Source organism: Schistocerca cancellata, chromosome 1, assembly GCF_023864275.1.
Source record: "Schistocerca cancellata isolate TAMUIC-IGC-003103 chromosome 1, iqSchCanc2.1, whole genome shotgun sequence".
Lineage (NCBI taxonomy): Eukaryota > Metazoa > Arthropoda > Insecta > Orthoptera > Acrididae > Schistocerca > Schistocerca cancellata.
The window spans coordinates 559469197-559484945 of record NC_064626.1 but is presented as its reverse complement, the minus strand read 5'-3'; the positions used below and the strand labels follow the sequence as shown (position 1 = coordinate 559484945).

The window sequence follows — 15749 nt, the reverse complement described above, 5'->3', positions numbered from 1 at the left end:
AATGAAGTAAAATTCCAAAGCTTATAGAAATAAAATATAGAGATCAAGAAATTTGGGAAAAGGAATTATTTATAAAATATACTTACCTTGACTGTATATTTATAAAATGATGACTGGTTTTCATGGCTGATATATAGCAGATATATTGTCCATAAATTATTTCTAGCTACTTTCAATATGTTCTGTACAAAAAGACAAGAAAATGATAGAAAAATACCATTAAAATTTTGTTACAAAGAGTAGCTCATCACCTGTAGTAAAAAGACATACTGTGTCATTGAAACTATTTAAAATAAATGGAAACACACACCTGTCGGAGAACACAACAATGTGCACAGTAACATGATTAAATTTATTGTATAAAAACAAAATTAAACAACAGAATTTTAATTATGGGTAATAAAAGAATTCCCTAAATGTTAATCATAAAACAAAAGGAAAGAGTGCGAAGACCCTGTTGATGAGTTCTTTGCTGCCAGGAACGGTCACTGTCTTCTGCCTTACACTAACTTCTTGTTGTCTTCAGTCACTGATATGTGTGTGCAGATGGATTATTCAGATGGACTTTGGTTTCACATGAGACAGTCGGCATCGGAATCTCTCTTGTTTCTGTATACTAATGCACCACATTTTAATATTTAGTATCTTGGTTCCTAATTCAGTTTGTCTAACATCAGTGCTGCAATGTTTCATCTCTGTCCTTTTGTACCTTTATTATTTTTTTTTATATTACTTCAGATTTTATGATTCCTTTAGTACCCCAAACTAAACTTTACCAACCCAATTAATCTTCCACCACATTATCCATTGTTTAATTTTGTTTTATACAGTAAGTTTATTCATGGAACTGTGCACACTGTTGCACTCTCTGGCAGAGTTGTTTGCCCCTATTTTGAATACTAGCATTGTACAATGCACAGTAAGGTTAATGACACAGAGTGTATTTGTACTACATGTGATGAGTAACTGACTGTCATGAAATTTTGAGATGTTCTCTATCATTTTCTTTTTACACAGTAGGTATTTTAAGTAGTTCGAAACATTTTATGTACAATATTTTTCTGTCTCTTTTAGATGTGAAGATCACTGTGTGAGAAATTGAAACTGATCATGTTATAAATACACTCCTGGAAATGGAAAAAAGAACACATTGACACCGGTGTGTCAGACCCACCATACTTGCTCCGGACACTGCGAGAGGGCTGTACAAGCAATGATCACACGCACGGCACAGCGGACACACCAGGAACCGCGGTGTTGGCCGTCGAATGGCGCTAGCTGCGCAGCATTTGTGCACCGCCGCCGTCAGTGTCAGCCAGTTTGCCGTGGCATACGGAGCTCCATCGCAGTCTTTAACACTGGTAGCATGCCGCGACAGCGTGGACGTGAACCGTATGTGGAGTTGACGGACTTTGAGCGAGGGCGTATAGTGGGCATGCGGGAGGCCAGGTGGACGTACCGCCGAATTGCTCAACACGTGGGGCGTGAGGTCTCCACAGTACATCGATGTTGTCGCCAGTGGTCGGCGGAAGGTGCACGTGCCCGTCGACCTGGGACCGGACCGCAGCGACGCACGGGTGCACGCCAAGACCGTAGGATCCTATGCAGTGCCGTAGGGGACTGCACCGCCACTTCCCAGCAAATTAGGGACACTGTTGCTCCTGGGGTATCGGCGAGGACCATTCGCAACCGTCTCCATGAAGCTGGGCTACGGTCCCGCACACCGTTAGGCCGTCTTCCGCTCACGCCCCAACATCGTGCAGCCCGCCTCCAGTGGTGTCGCGACAGGCGTGAATGGAGGGACGAATGGAGACGTGTCGTCTTCAGCGATGAGAGTCGCTTCTGCCTTGGTGCCAATGATGGTCGTATGCGTGTTTGGCGCCGTGCAGGTGAGTGCCACAATCAGGACTGCATACGACCGAGGCACACAGGGCCAACACCCGGCATCATGGTGTGGGGAGCGATCTCCTACACTGGCCATACACCACTGGTGATCGTCGAGGGGACACTGAATAGTGCACGGTACATCCAAACCGTCATCGAACCCATCGTTCTACCATTCCTAGACCGGCAAGGGAACTTGCTGTTCCAACAGGACAATGGACGTCCGCATGTATCCCGTGCCACCCAACGTGCTCTAGAAGGTGTAAGTCAACTACCCTGGCCAGCAAGATCTCCGGATCTGTCCCCCATTGAGCATGTTTGGGACTGGATGAAGCGTCGTCTCACGTGGTCTGCACGTCCAGCATGAACGCTGGTCCAACTGAGGCGCCAGGTGGAAATGGCATGGCAAGCCGTTCCACAGGACTACATCCAGCATCTCTACGATCATCTCCATGGGAGAATAGCAGCCTGCATTGCTGTGAAAGGTGGATATACACTGTACTAGTGCCGACATTGTGCATGCTCTGTTGCCTGTGTCTATGTGCCTGTGGTTCTGTCAGTGTGATCATGTGATGTATCTGACCCCAGGAATGTGTCAATAAAGTTTCCCCTTCCTGGGTCAATGAATTCACGGTGTTCTTATTTCAATTTCCAGGAGTGTATGTGATCAAGACATACAAATTTTACGTTGAAAACAAGATTGCGTATCATACTCTACAAACTTGACTGTATCAAGCGTTATAAAAGGAATTATTATTTACAGAGAACCAACAAAACTTTATAATGTTTTCTGACATTTTAATACTGTCAGAGATGGAAAAGGACTTGGAAGATCAGTTGTCATTAATAAAAGTAATCACATTGCTAATGGAGTGTAGTAGCACAACAGTGGTCCAATTTCACAAATTTGTGGCTCCCAGAAAGAACCTTGTGACTTCAATAGAATCCTTAGCTACCGATTCATTGAGATATTGCACTATCAGAACACCAACACTTGAAATCAATGAAACCATCGTGGTAATCAGTAAAATTCCTTATCGGGGTCTCTTTCAGTGCCAGTCATTCCTGGAAAATCACTGGTAGCAGTTATCAGTAGCCAACAAACATCTAGTTGAGAACCCTTTCATGCAGGTACAAGGATTCAATTTCCCATGACATCAATGGAGGATCATGAACTGCATGTGAACCAGGTAAGGAAGATGTAGTTATCTGCTACACAAATGGGGATGGATTAGTTTCGAAACTTGTGACTGTGGTGTCTCCTAACAGTCAATTCACCATATTGTTGTTCACAGTGCTCTTTGAGTGTACAAAGGGACAACAATGGGCATTCACCATGCATTATGTGAATGGATCACAGGATTGGAAGAGCTTGTGATTATGCACATTTTTCCGGGAATGTGGTGTATTTGTATTTGTTTTCTTCATATGATGAATAAATAAAAACAGATGGAGTGTAGAGAAACTAAAGCAGATTATGCTAGAGGAACTGAATTCAGAATCAAAATACTAAAAGTAGCAGACAAGTTTGCTGTTTAAGCAGGAAAATAACTGATGATTGTTAAAATATACAGGATGTAAAATGCAGACAGGTAATCGGAAGAAAAGCATACCTGAAAAGAGGAATTTGTAAACATTTAACTTTAAATTAAGTTTTAGGAAGTCTTTCCTGAACGTATTTGTCTGGTGTATAGCCTTGTATGGATTTGGAATGTGGACGATAAAATGTCCAGACAAAATGAGAACAGTAGCTTTTGAAGTGGTTGCTGCAGAAGAATGCTAAAGATTAGATGGGTAAATCGAAAACAGGTGAAGAAGTACTGTTAAAGTAAATTCTTTTAATAATACACTTTTAAAAAAAAGTTGGCTAGAGTGGTCCAATGAAGGCCATAAAATTTAAATAAATAAAGTATAAATCAAAAAGTAAAAATCAAATGCTTGGAGTTATTCTGTTTAAGTAAGTTTGGTTTCTATGGACATATTTTTGTTCAACTTTATCTTTTACTTTGAGTTGCAACACTCACACTTATACTCTCTTGTGCTTTACATGCCCTTTTGTCAAGTGTATACATTGTGCTGGAGCAACAACAAAACATGCCACATTACACTCATAAGTTTGTCAATGAAGTGGATTTTATAGTCTGATTAACATTTGATATTTGATGCGTCACACATTGGAGCTGGTTTTCTCCAACCAAAGTGCTCAACATTATGCCTGAAATATTCATCGTTGGCAAACTGCCACAACAATTGGTTAGTTCACTTCCAAATCGTTCTCTACTATTCTTGCCTGATGTGTCTGAATCCTGAATAATGGATCTGGCACTTTTATTTCACATTTCATCAAACCTGATATCACACCACAAACAACACAAAAACATAGTGATGTCAATGAAATACACACATTTCATACACAGCACTAACTACACATTACTGGAAACTTCTGCACAAGATGTGATTCAGAATCACATTTACGGTTATCACAATCACAGAGATCAGCTTACCTTAGATAAGCTTTGCATGAGATTGCATGAAACTGAGTTTTTGAAGGCTGCAATTCATAATTGCAACTAGGTGATTACATCCTAACACACACCAACATAATTTGTGCTGAACTTTAGTGGAATGGTTAGCATATTAACCTGCTATGCTGAAGGTTGTAAATCTGATCAAAAGAGTCTAATTGTCATTTTTATCCAGTTAATTGGTGTAAATGTATTTTTTTTAATTTCTAATTCTTTGCCATGTCATTTTCATCATCTTACTGACTTTTTTATTTGCTCTTACTTTTGTACCTATCAATCTTTTTTTCATCTGGAATTTGCCGTGTTGCCTATAATCTGCAATCAAGTGCCAACAAGGACTGCCAATTAGTTAGTAATGCAGCAGCTCGTGAAAGGATAGTTTCAGACAACCAATGATAGCAAGAAATTAGTTTGCTTTTTGCACTGGAATGGAACTTTTTCTGTTTTTAGTTTGTTTGTCAAGGTTAGCTTTAATAGCTGTGAACAAAATGATCATGATTTTATTTCTGCCTCAGATTGTTGACCTCCGGTTTCTCAGATACATTACACATCATGAGGTTAGCTTAAGATAACAGTTTAAAATCAGGGCTACAATGCACATCAACTGTCGCATTTCAGTCACTGATCACTTCAGTTTAGGTGTTGATAGAGCATCTCACATTTCCAACATACCTTGCAGCAGGCACTTCCAACATTGCTCTGTGTTACACATCAACAGCATTTGTGAAGTGACTTGCCATGTTTGTGTGTTATCTGTAACTGAGTGGTAGCCAGTGGCCAATGTGGCAGCACCATTGTGCAATTGACGGACTTTAACCATCATGTAATTTTGAACAGACTATAGACTAAAACGTGTGTTAAAAACAGAGTCATAAATAATTCAAAGTATTAGAAAAAAACTCAATGCTTTTTGTTAACTCATTGTGTTTATTGAAACTTCAATAGACTATGGGTGCCAGTTACACATGTGTGCAGAAGGTAAACAGTTTTTTTTTTAATTAGTATTTAGAGTGTGTCTAATTTTTAAAGGTGAAATGGATCAGATAAAACATGACAAAACATTGACTAGTGAAACTGATTGGCCTATGTGGAAGAGAAAAAACATGAGATCTAATGGACTATCATGAAGGAATTTTAGATGTAATGACGGCAAGATGGTGAAACCAGACCAACTTTCTGAAGGTGTTAATGATGCAGCAATAAAGGATCACAGAGCTAAGTCAGATTTATACTGTAAGGTGAACAGTTACACCAAGTCAATCATTTTTACTGCAGTTACAGATACTGTGTATCAGAAGATCATGGACAAAGAAACAGCTCATGAAGCATGGGAGGCATTGAAGTAGAATTTTGAAGCATCATCAAAGGATCAGCTGTTCAAGATTTATTCTGAATTCTTGGCATTTAACTGGACTCTGGGAGGGGACATTTCCACACACACAGTGAAGTTAACATGTCTGTGGAACAAGCTGAACACCGGCCTTAAAGCAAAAGGAGAAAATGCTGTACCTGATTTGATACTGGCATGTAAAGTTTTACGTATTTCACCTGCAAGTTTCAGTTCTTTTAAATTGAGCTGGATGTTATTAATGAAAGATAATAAGAAACCATTTCATGAATTGAAGAAACAATTTTGCATATTTGAGAGAAATTTCACAAAATGTCATGACAAAACTGGATAAGAGGCATTAGTAGCCAAACCTAGTGCACAAAAATAAATAAATAAAAACACACAAATTCAAAATTAAAGAAAAGCACCACTATTGAAAAGGATGGGCCATCATATCAAATATTGCAAGAAGTGGAGTGCTTATGAAAGACTGGCTAAAACTGCAACAGAGTAGAAGAATGTGGTCACAATTGTGATTGCAAATGTAGCACTGCTTACCACTTGTGGGGAGATCTGTTCAATATAAGTGAATGTGCACAACTGGTGGATTGATAGTGGTGCAACAACACATATGACAAATAGTCCTGATTATGTTGTCAGCTTCAAAGCATTCAACAATCCCTGCTGTATTGAGGCCGTTGGACACGAGTCTCTAGAAGCAGTAGGAAAGAATCAATTCAGATTCTGTTAACAGTGTGAAGTACACTTAAAGAAATGACCCTGATTGATACCTGGTATGAACCAAAATTTTCTTAAAGTCTTCTTTCTGTTTTAGCTGCCCAAGATTGAATCAGCCCAAGATTGAATCAGCTCCAAGATGGCGGCGCATATGGATGTAGTGGCAAATCGCTCCGTGAATATCGGTAAATTACCATCAGTGAATTGTATGCTATGTGCAAAAAAAGTGATAAAAGGTGTTAAAATATGTGTAGTGGCACATAAATGGTATCATTCTTGTTGTTTCGTGGAAGCAAATCTCGGTCAACATAGGCCTACATGTGACTGTGGAACTGAGTGCAACGGTCTTGAAACTGCATTTGAAATGTGCAACGCTGGACTCGAAATAAGTGTGAGGGAAGAACTGCAAAGTGACTTAAATAAAGCTAGACTATATTCAGAAATGCTGAAAAGTTTGATCGACTATATGGACCTTCCCACAGATACGCAAACAGACAAACGAGAGTGTGTATATACTAGGCCTAAGAAAATCTCTCGACCTGTCTTAAATACCAATGTTTTTCGTGTTCCACTAATGAATAAATACGATGTTCTAAGTGCAGACAGCTCAGAATCACGGACAAAAAATCTCATTGTAACAGGTAACTGCTCGGAAAGATCTGTTGAACAAAAAACTGCCAGCAGAAACACGTTACCATCAAATACTATTAAACGAAAAAATCGTGTGAGACCAACTTGTAATAAAACTGAACACGAGACAGAAAAGGAAACAGAGAAGAAGAAGGAAGAAATATACATATTATCGACGAGTCATGGCAAGGGACTGGCTACAATCATTTCTGATATGCAGTCCGAATATAAAGTGATTGGAATTTCGAAACCTGGTGCTCCTCTACGAGAAGTGCTGAAAAACTGTGAAAGTTCCGTGAAAAGCGACGTCAACTGTGTCATAATCGGAGGGGGAAACGATGTCTATAAAAATGAAAGCAGCCTTGCTGTAAGAACACTGAAAGAATCGCTAGGAAAAATTTCACAGGCGAAGGTATTTGTTGTAAACATTCCCTACAGACACGACTTAACGGAAGACTCGTGTGTAAACAAAGAAATTATCGCGACAAATCGGAAATTCAGGAAGATTTGTAGCGGTTTTGTGCACACAACTTTCATTGAAGCAACGAGTTCAGTAAGAGAGCATTTTACTAGACATGGACTGCACAGAAACAACCTAGGCAAGAAAGTGCTGGCCAAAGAAAATCTCCAGGTGATAAAGACAGCAGGAGTGGATGCCTATGTAAAAATAGCACTACCTGCAACAGGTTTTGTGCCAATGACAACAGAAAAGAAAAGTGCACCAACAGCATATGAGGAAGAAACATCTGCAGATACACCCTACGATGAAAAAATTACAACTGTGCAAACATGTAAAGCGTCACAGTCACCAGTGGCATTATCAGTAGCAGCAGTGGAAAAGGAAGTAACAGTAGCATCAACAGCAGAAGTTTCACCAGCAACAGTAACTATAGTACCTCTAAAAGGAGAAATGAGAATTGCAGCAGGAGAAGCAGCATCAAGTGTTACAGGTAGACGGAAAACAGCACCTCCTGTCCGTCTAAATGATTTTTTAGTGGAAGGCAGCAAGATGAAGAAGCCCACGAGATAAGTAGTGTAACAAATTTCATAACACCTCACCAAAACGTTCAATCTAAAATAAACAACAATTATGATCTTAAAATTTGCTATCTGAATGTTCAAGGACTAATAGATAAAGAATTTATTGTAAACAGTTTTGGACTAGATAACAAATTTGATATTTTCTGTCTGAGTGAACATTGGGTTACTGAGAGTGTACTTCCAGTTGTCAAACTAGATAACTATAGTGTAGCAAATAGTTACTGTAGAAAACTGCATATAAGAGGTGGCGTGGCAATATATATTAATCAGTCATTCAGCTGCTCCTTTTTTAAGTTGGACCTAGATTATTTATGTGAGGAACAGAACTTTGAAGCCACTGGTATAGTTATGGACAGTCTTAAGTTAGTAATAGTATCCCTTTACAGGTCACCTAAGGGTATCATCAATGTATTTCTGGAAAAATTGGACATGCTGTTAGATGTACTAAGAGGGACCAGATGGTTGTATCATGACATAGTAATTGGTGGAGATCTGAATGCAGATTTTGATATAACAACGCATAAACGTACTGTGACTGAGTTGAAAAACCTTCTAAGACAGTGCAATTTGCACTCAATCAATAACAGGCCCACAAGAGATAAAGCATGTCTTGACAATATTTTTGTCAACTTTAAAACTACAGAAGAAACATGTGCTGTTACAGCGTTTCCATTTTCAGACCATGACTCTGTATCTTTAAACTATACAAGTAGGTTCTGTATTGATAATAGTAATATTCCTAAGCCTGTCCCAAAAGTTATAATCACCAGGCCTGTCACAGATGACAAAATTGTTCAGCTCTGTAAGTCCCTTGCTGAGAGAGACTGGTTCAACCAATGTCATGGTGACACAAGTTATAGTCTTAGTGCTGATTTGTCAGGGAAACTATTATTTGAGAGATTTTTTAAAACATTTCTGACACAATTTAATGACAACATCCCCATAAAGAAATGCAAATTAACTGACAAAGGCTTAACAAACAGGGCTACAAACAGACAAAATTCATGGTTCACTAAACAATTATCAAATATTAAAAACCAAGTTATGGTGTTGCACAACATATGTAGCAATCAGAAAACAGAACATGCCAGATTAGCCTATACAAAATGCAGGAATGAGTATAAAAAAGCCATCGTGGAAGCCAAAAAAGCACATAATTTCAATACCATTGATAATTCCACAAATAAGTGCAAAGCTGCATGGAAATTAATAAATGGTGCTGCTAAAGATGTGAGAAGCAAAAAAATTAATATAAGTCCCCAAAAATTCAATGATTTCTTTATTAAATCTGTTGAAAATGTAGGAAATACTATAATCAAACCTGATATTAGTTCATCAGAGTTACTTTCTAAAAATGTTTGCAGAATACCAACAGACACAGGTACGTTTATGTTCTCCGAGGTCTCACCTAGTCATGTCCTAAGCATTGTAAAACGGATGAAATCTTCAGACAGTGTAGATATTTATGACATATCCTGTAATTTATAAAGAAAGTAATAGACTATATTGTGTACCCCTTAACATTCTGTATAAATAAATGCATATCTGAAGGATATTTTCCCGAAGAACTCAAAGTGGCTAGGGTAATTCCAATATATAAAAAGGGAGATATGGACTCACCTTCCAGTTACAGACCAATCTCCATAGTCCCAGCTTTTTCTAAAATACTGGAATGTGTAATTTACCAACAGCTATCTGTCTATTTTGAAAAATTAGGAATAATTAGTGAATCTCAGTATGGTTTTAGGAAAAAGTTGTCTACTGTGGATGCTATAGACTTTGTAGTCAAATACTTACATCAAGTGTTTGAGGATAAGGGCTATGCTCAACTCACATTTTGTGATCTAAGCAAAGCTTTTGACTGTGTAAAGCATAAGCCACTCCTAGAAAAACTGGAATTCTATGGCATTAGACACAACAGCCTTAAATTAATGAAATCATATCTCCAGAATCGTAAGCAAGTTGTCTGTGTAGGGAGAGAAATGTCGAGTATAGAGCAAGTCAAGGTAGGTGTTCCGCAGGGATCTGTGCTGGGCCCCTTTTTGTTCCTGATACTGATAAATGATCTGCCGTCATTTATCAAGTCCACCACTGTGTTGTATGCAGATGATACAACATTTCTTCATGCTAGTGAGGATTTCAATAGCCTTAAAACTTGTGCAGAAAAGACAATTGACCAAGCATCCTATTGGTTCAAGGCAAATGGATTCCTGTTGAATGAAAACAAAACACAGCAGATGGTCTGTAGTCTTAGAGACAAGCTTCTGTCAGATGATCCAAGTTACGTCAAATTTTTGGGGGTATACATTGATGATAAATTATCTTGGGGTCAACATGTACAATATATTAGTGGTAAATTGTCAAGAGTTATTTACCTGTTAAGGCGACTTATGGATTGTGTTCCTGAAAAATATGTTAGAACATCCTATTTTTCATTCTTTCAAAGTATAATAACATATGGAATTATTTTGTGGGGGAACTCTAGCTGTGTACATGACATATTAATACTGCAAAAAAAAAGCTATTAGGATAATTACTGGTTCTGCATATAAGGCACACTGTAAACCATTGTTCTGTGAACAGAAAATCATGACTGTTATAAACTTGTACATATACTATGTTCTAATTTATACGAAGAAGAAATTACCAGAAACAAAAACCAGAGAAAATGTACACAACCACAATACAAGAAGGAATAGGTGCCTCTATATTCCTTACCACAGATTGTCAAAGTCACTCAACAGCTACGAAATCATGGGGTACAAATTATTTAATAATCTTCCTCAATCTGTTCAAGAATTACCTGAACAATTATTCAAACAAACAATTCATGACTGGCTAGTCCTCCACCCATTCTATGACATAAGAGAATTTATCAACTGTAATATAATACTATAATGTTAACAAGAAACCTGTTGTTTCTTTCAAACTATTAATTGTATTTTAGTATGTATATGACGTTGTCTATTGCTGTAATGGCCGAATGACAATAAAATTATTATTATTATTAACAAAAATAGAACATTTCAGTCAAGTTCTACATATTGTTCTTTGGCAATTGCTGGTAAAGTGAGACTGTGTGGAAATTGTGAAGTTGGTGGCACTCTGTAAAAAGCCGTCATTAAGTACTTAATACCAGAGAAGGATGCAACTGTGAATCTTTCAGTGGAACATAAATTTGATGTGCTTCAACTGTGTTATGAAATATGGGGTCATCAAGATAAATATCATGTTAAAACAAAACTCAAAAAGGAATTTAACATTGATGTCAAGGAATGAGCAGAGACTTCTCAATCATGCAAATTTGTGAAGGCACATCATCTACCATTTTGAACAAGAGAAAAGTCAACATGGCCTGCTGAGTTGATATCAGATGACCTGTGTGGACCTTTTGATCAGTCATTCCAGAAGAAATGTTACCTCATTTTGTTCAAAGACACTATGATTATTTCGTTGCAGAAAAATGAGAGTTGAGGATAAGTTCTCAAAGGCATTGGATTACTTCATTAAAGAGATGCTGAGTGATAATGGTAAGGAGTTTGATAACAAAGAAGTTAGATTTATCTTAAGTTCAAATGGTGTAACACATTGATTGACTGCTATACTCCTAAGCAAAACAGCATTTGTGAATGGGATAATAGGACTTTGTTGACATAGCCAGGTCACTTCAATAGTCAAATTCAGATGTCATTTATCCAGAACAAAGAAGGGCTGAGCTGGTTAACACAGCAGTTTACATCTTGAACAGAACAAGGAAATTATACACAGAAGATGTTAGTCACTATGAGTTGTGGAAACAGAAGAAGCCTCAAATTACACATCTAAGGATAATTGGCTCAACATGTTATGCGCACATTCCAAATAAAAAAATGAAGAAAATGCACAAAAAAGCAGTGAAAGAACTTCTTATTGGTTATGATGGTGATAGATGCTTCAGCATTGGGATAAAAGAAAGTAATTTGGTTGTGCTGTCCGGAGATGTGCAGCTTGTAGAAAAACCTAGATGCTGTATTGAACAAGTTACATTACCATTTGAATGTGGAAAACTAGCTGCAATTTCATATTATATTGAAAATTAATCAGAGAGTGAGGAAAAGAAAACTCTCAGAAGACAGCTTGGAGTAAAAAGCTAGCACATACACAGGCCTACAAAGAGAGAATAGGAGTGAAGTTAAAAGAGTATTCATCATTAAAGAGGCCAAATTACCTCAAGAATTATGCAATGATGTCAGAAGATTTCCTCATCACAACAGAGATTCCTGACACCTATGAGGATGCACTTAGACAAGAGGATGTCATCAGATGGAAAGCAGCAATGGACAGAGAAATGGAATATCTTATGGAACATGAAACCTGAGAACTTGAAGACATATTGAGGAGTGCCATGGCAATACTGTGTAAATGGGTGTTTTGACTGAGAACAAACAGTGAGGCTCAGATCAAAAAATTTAAGTCTTGACTGGTTCCCAAAGGCTTTAGTTAATGTGAAGGTGTAGATTACAGTCAAAGGTTTAGTCCAGTTGCGAAAATGACAAGAATTTGATCCATTCTGAGTGTTGCTGTGACAAAAAGAATGTATCTCAGATAGTTTGATGTATCAGTGACCTTCCTGTATTAAAAACTTGAGGAAACCATTTATATGACACAACCAATGTGTTATGAAGATGGTACCAACAGAGTGTGCAGGTTGAAGAATAGATTGCATGGTTTAAACAAGTGCCAAGATGCTGGGATAAGCAATTCAGAGACTTTTTGTTCAGTCTAGATTTCAGGGTGAGCCAAGCAGACCCATGCTTTTACATTCAAAATAGATCATATGTGGAGATTTTAATACTGATTTTCAAGAAATCTCGAAAGACCAGCAAAGCTTGATGACCCTACGGGAAACATACAACATAAAAGCCACCATAGACTCTCCTACAAGAGTTACACCAACAACTAGCTCAACAATTGATCAGATATTAATAAACACAAATGTAAATCACAATTTCTGTGCCGGAAATCTTAATACTGGCTTCAGTGATCACTATACACTGTTTATTGCTTTGCACAACCCAAGTGAAACAACTGAGAAAGAGGAACTTGTAAAAGAAGCAAGGAAATTCACTAACAAACAAATAAAACTTTTTGTACAGAGACTAAGTGAAGAAACTTGGTATGAAGTGAATACTTGTGAAAATACTAACAAAAAGTTTGAAAATTTCATGGAAATCTTCATGTCATACTTTGAAGCTGCATTTCCATTAAAAAAGCAAAAATGTCAACCTAACTTCAAAAAGAACAAATGGATTACAACAGGTATTACAATATCTTGTGCAGAGAAAAGAAGATTACACGATATAGCAAAGACACAGACCATGCCTCATGAATTTCATTTGTACCTGAAGAATTACAAGAGCATCCTCAAAAATGTTGTAAGGAAAGCTAAAACAATGGAAAATGACAAATACATTGCAAATTCAAAAAACAAATCTAAATCTACATGGGAAGTTATAAAAAGCAAACAACAAGTGAAACCAAACAATATAAAAATATGAACTTATGTTATGAAGGACAAATGATTTCTTGCCCATCAGAAATTACAGGGACCTTCAACAAATAATTTGCAAACGTAAGTGAACAGTTGATGAGTGGACTGGAGGAACACAACAAAATATCACCTCCATCATGCAATAGTGTGAGAAATGTGTCTACATCTTTGTTCCTTTCACCCACTAATTCTGAAGAAATTTTATCAGTTATAAAAACCTTGAAAACAGGGTACTCATGTGGAATTGATGAAATACCACATGCAATTATTAAAAAATGCTGTCTTGCTTTAGCTGAACCCTTGATACATTTGTGCAACAGCTCACTGGTATCAGGAACCTTCCCTTCATGCTTAAAAACAGCAAAGCTGAAACCATTGTTCAAAAAAGGAAATCCAGAATGTGTTTCAAATTATAGACCAATAGCCCTACTGCCTGTATTTTCAAGAATTTTAGAAAAAGTTTTTTATAATAGATTGTCTGATTTCCTAAATAAAAATAAAATTCTCTCTCCTTCACAGCATAGCTTTAGGAAAGGCTATTCAACTGAAAGTGCAATATTTGAATTTCTTAATGAAATCTATACTAAACTGGATGCAAATGAGTTTGTGACAGGCATATGTCTTGATTTATCTAAAGCTTTTGACGCCATTGACCATAATGCCCTACTGCAGAAGCTTGACCAGTTAGGAATTAGAGGTAAATCCAATGAGCGGCTCAAGACATACCTATGTGGTCTCAAACAGGTGGTTGAAGTGTGGTGTTCGTTTGTGTGTCTGTCGACCTGCCGGCACTTTCATTTGGTAAGTCACATCATCTTTGTTTTTAGGTATATATATATATATATATATATATATATAGTCATAATAGAAGGAAACATTCCACGAAGGAAAAATATACCTAAAAAAAAAGATGATGTGACTTAGTGACTTACCAAATGAAAGTGCTGGCAGGTCGATAGACACACAAACAAACACAAACATACACACAAAATTCAAGCTTTCGCAACAAACTGTTGCCTCATCAGGAAAGAGGGAAGGAGAGGGAAAGACGAAAGGATGTGGGTTTTAAGGGAGAGGGTAAGGAGTCATTCCAGTCCCGGGAGCGGAAAGACTTACCTTAGTGGGAAAAAAGGACGGGTATACACTCGCACACACACACATATCCATCCACACATATACAGACACAAGCAGACATATTTAAAGACAAAGAGTATGGGCAGAGATGTCAGTCGAGGCAGAAGTGCAGAGGCAAAGATGTTGTTGAATGACAGGAGAGGTATGAGTGGCGGCAACTTGAAATTAGCGGAGATTGAGGCCAGGTGGATAACGGGAAGAGAGGATATATTGAAGAGCAAGTTCCCATCTCCGGAGTTTGGATAGGTTGGTGTTAGTAGGAAGTATCCAGATAACCCGGACAGTGTAACACTGCACCAAGATGTGCTGGTCGTGCACCAAGGCATGTTTAGCCACAGGGTGATCCTCATTACCAACAAACACTGTCTGCCTGTGTGCATTCATGCGAATGGACAGTTTGTTGCTGGTCATTCCCACATACAATGCATCACAGTGTAGGCAGGTCAGTTGGTAGATCACGTGGGTGCTTTCACACGTGGCTCTGCCTTTGATTGTGTACACCTTCCGGGTTACAGGACTGGAGTAGGTGGTGGTGGGAGGGTGCATGGGACAGGTTTTACACCGGGGGCGGTTACAAGGGTAGGAGCCAGAGGGTAGGGAAGGTGGTTTGGGGATTTCATAGGGATGTACTAAGACATTACGAAGGTTAGGTGGACGGCGGAAAGACACTCTTGGTGGAGTGGGGAGGATTTCATGAAGGATGGATCTCATTTCAGGGCAGGATTTGAGGAAGTCGTATCCCTGCTGGAGAGCCACATTCAGAATCTGATCCAGTCCCGGAAAGTATCCTGTCACAAGTGGGGCACTTTTGTGGTTCTTCTGTGGGAGGTTCTGGGTTTGAGAGGATGAGGAAGTGGCTCTGGTTATTTGCTTCTGTACCAGGTCGGGAGGGTAGTTGCGGGATGCGAAAGCTGTTGCCAGGTTGTTGGTGTAATGC

The 15749-nt window shown here is 38.3% G+C and overlaps 1 protein-coding gene across 1 annotated transcript in view; it reads right to left on the bottom strand.

Moving 5' to 3' along the window:
• The window catches only part of LOC126180959 (esterase FE4-like), a 166063-nt gene extending 151215 nt beyond the window's left edge, over positions 1–14848 (bottom strand). Inside the window, exon 1 of the mRNA XM_049924733.1 lies at positions 14795–14848. The gene's annotated coding sequence lies outside the window, so the exon portion shown is untranslated. The remainder of the gene's footprint in view (positions 1–14794) is intronic.
• Between the last annotated feature and the right edge of the window lie 901 nt (positions 14849–15749).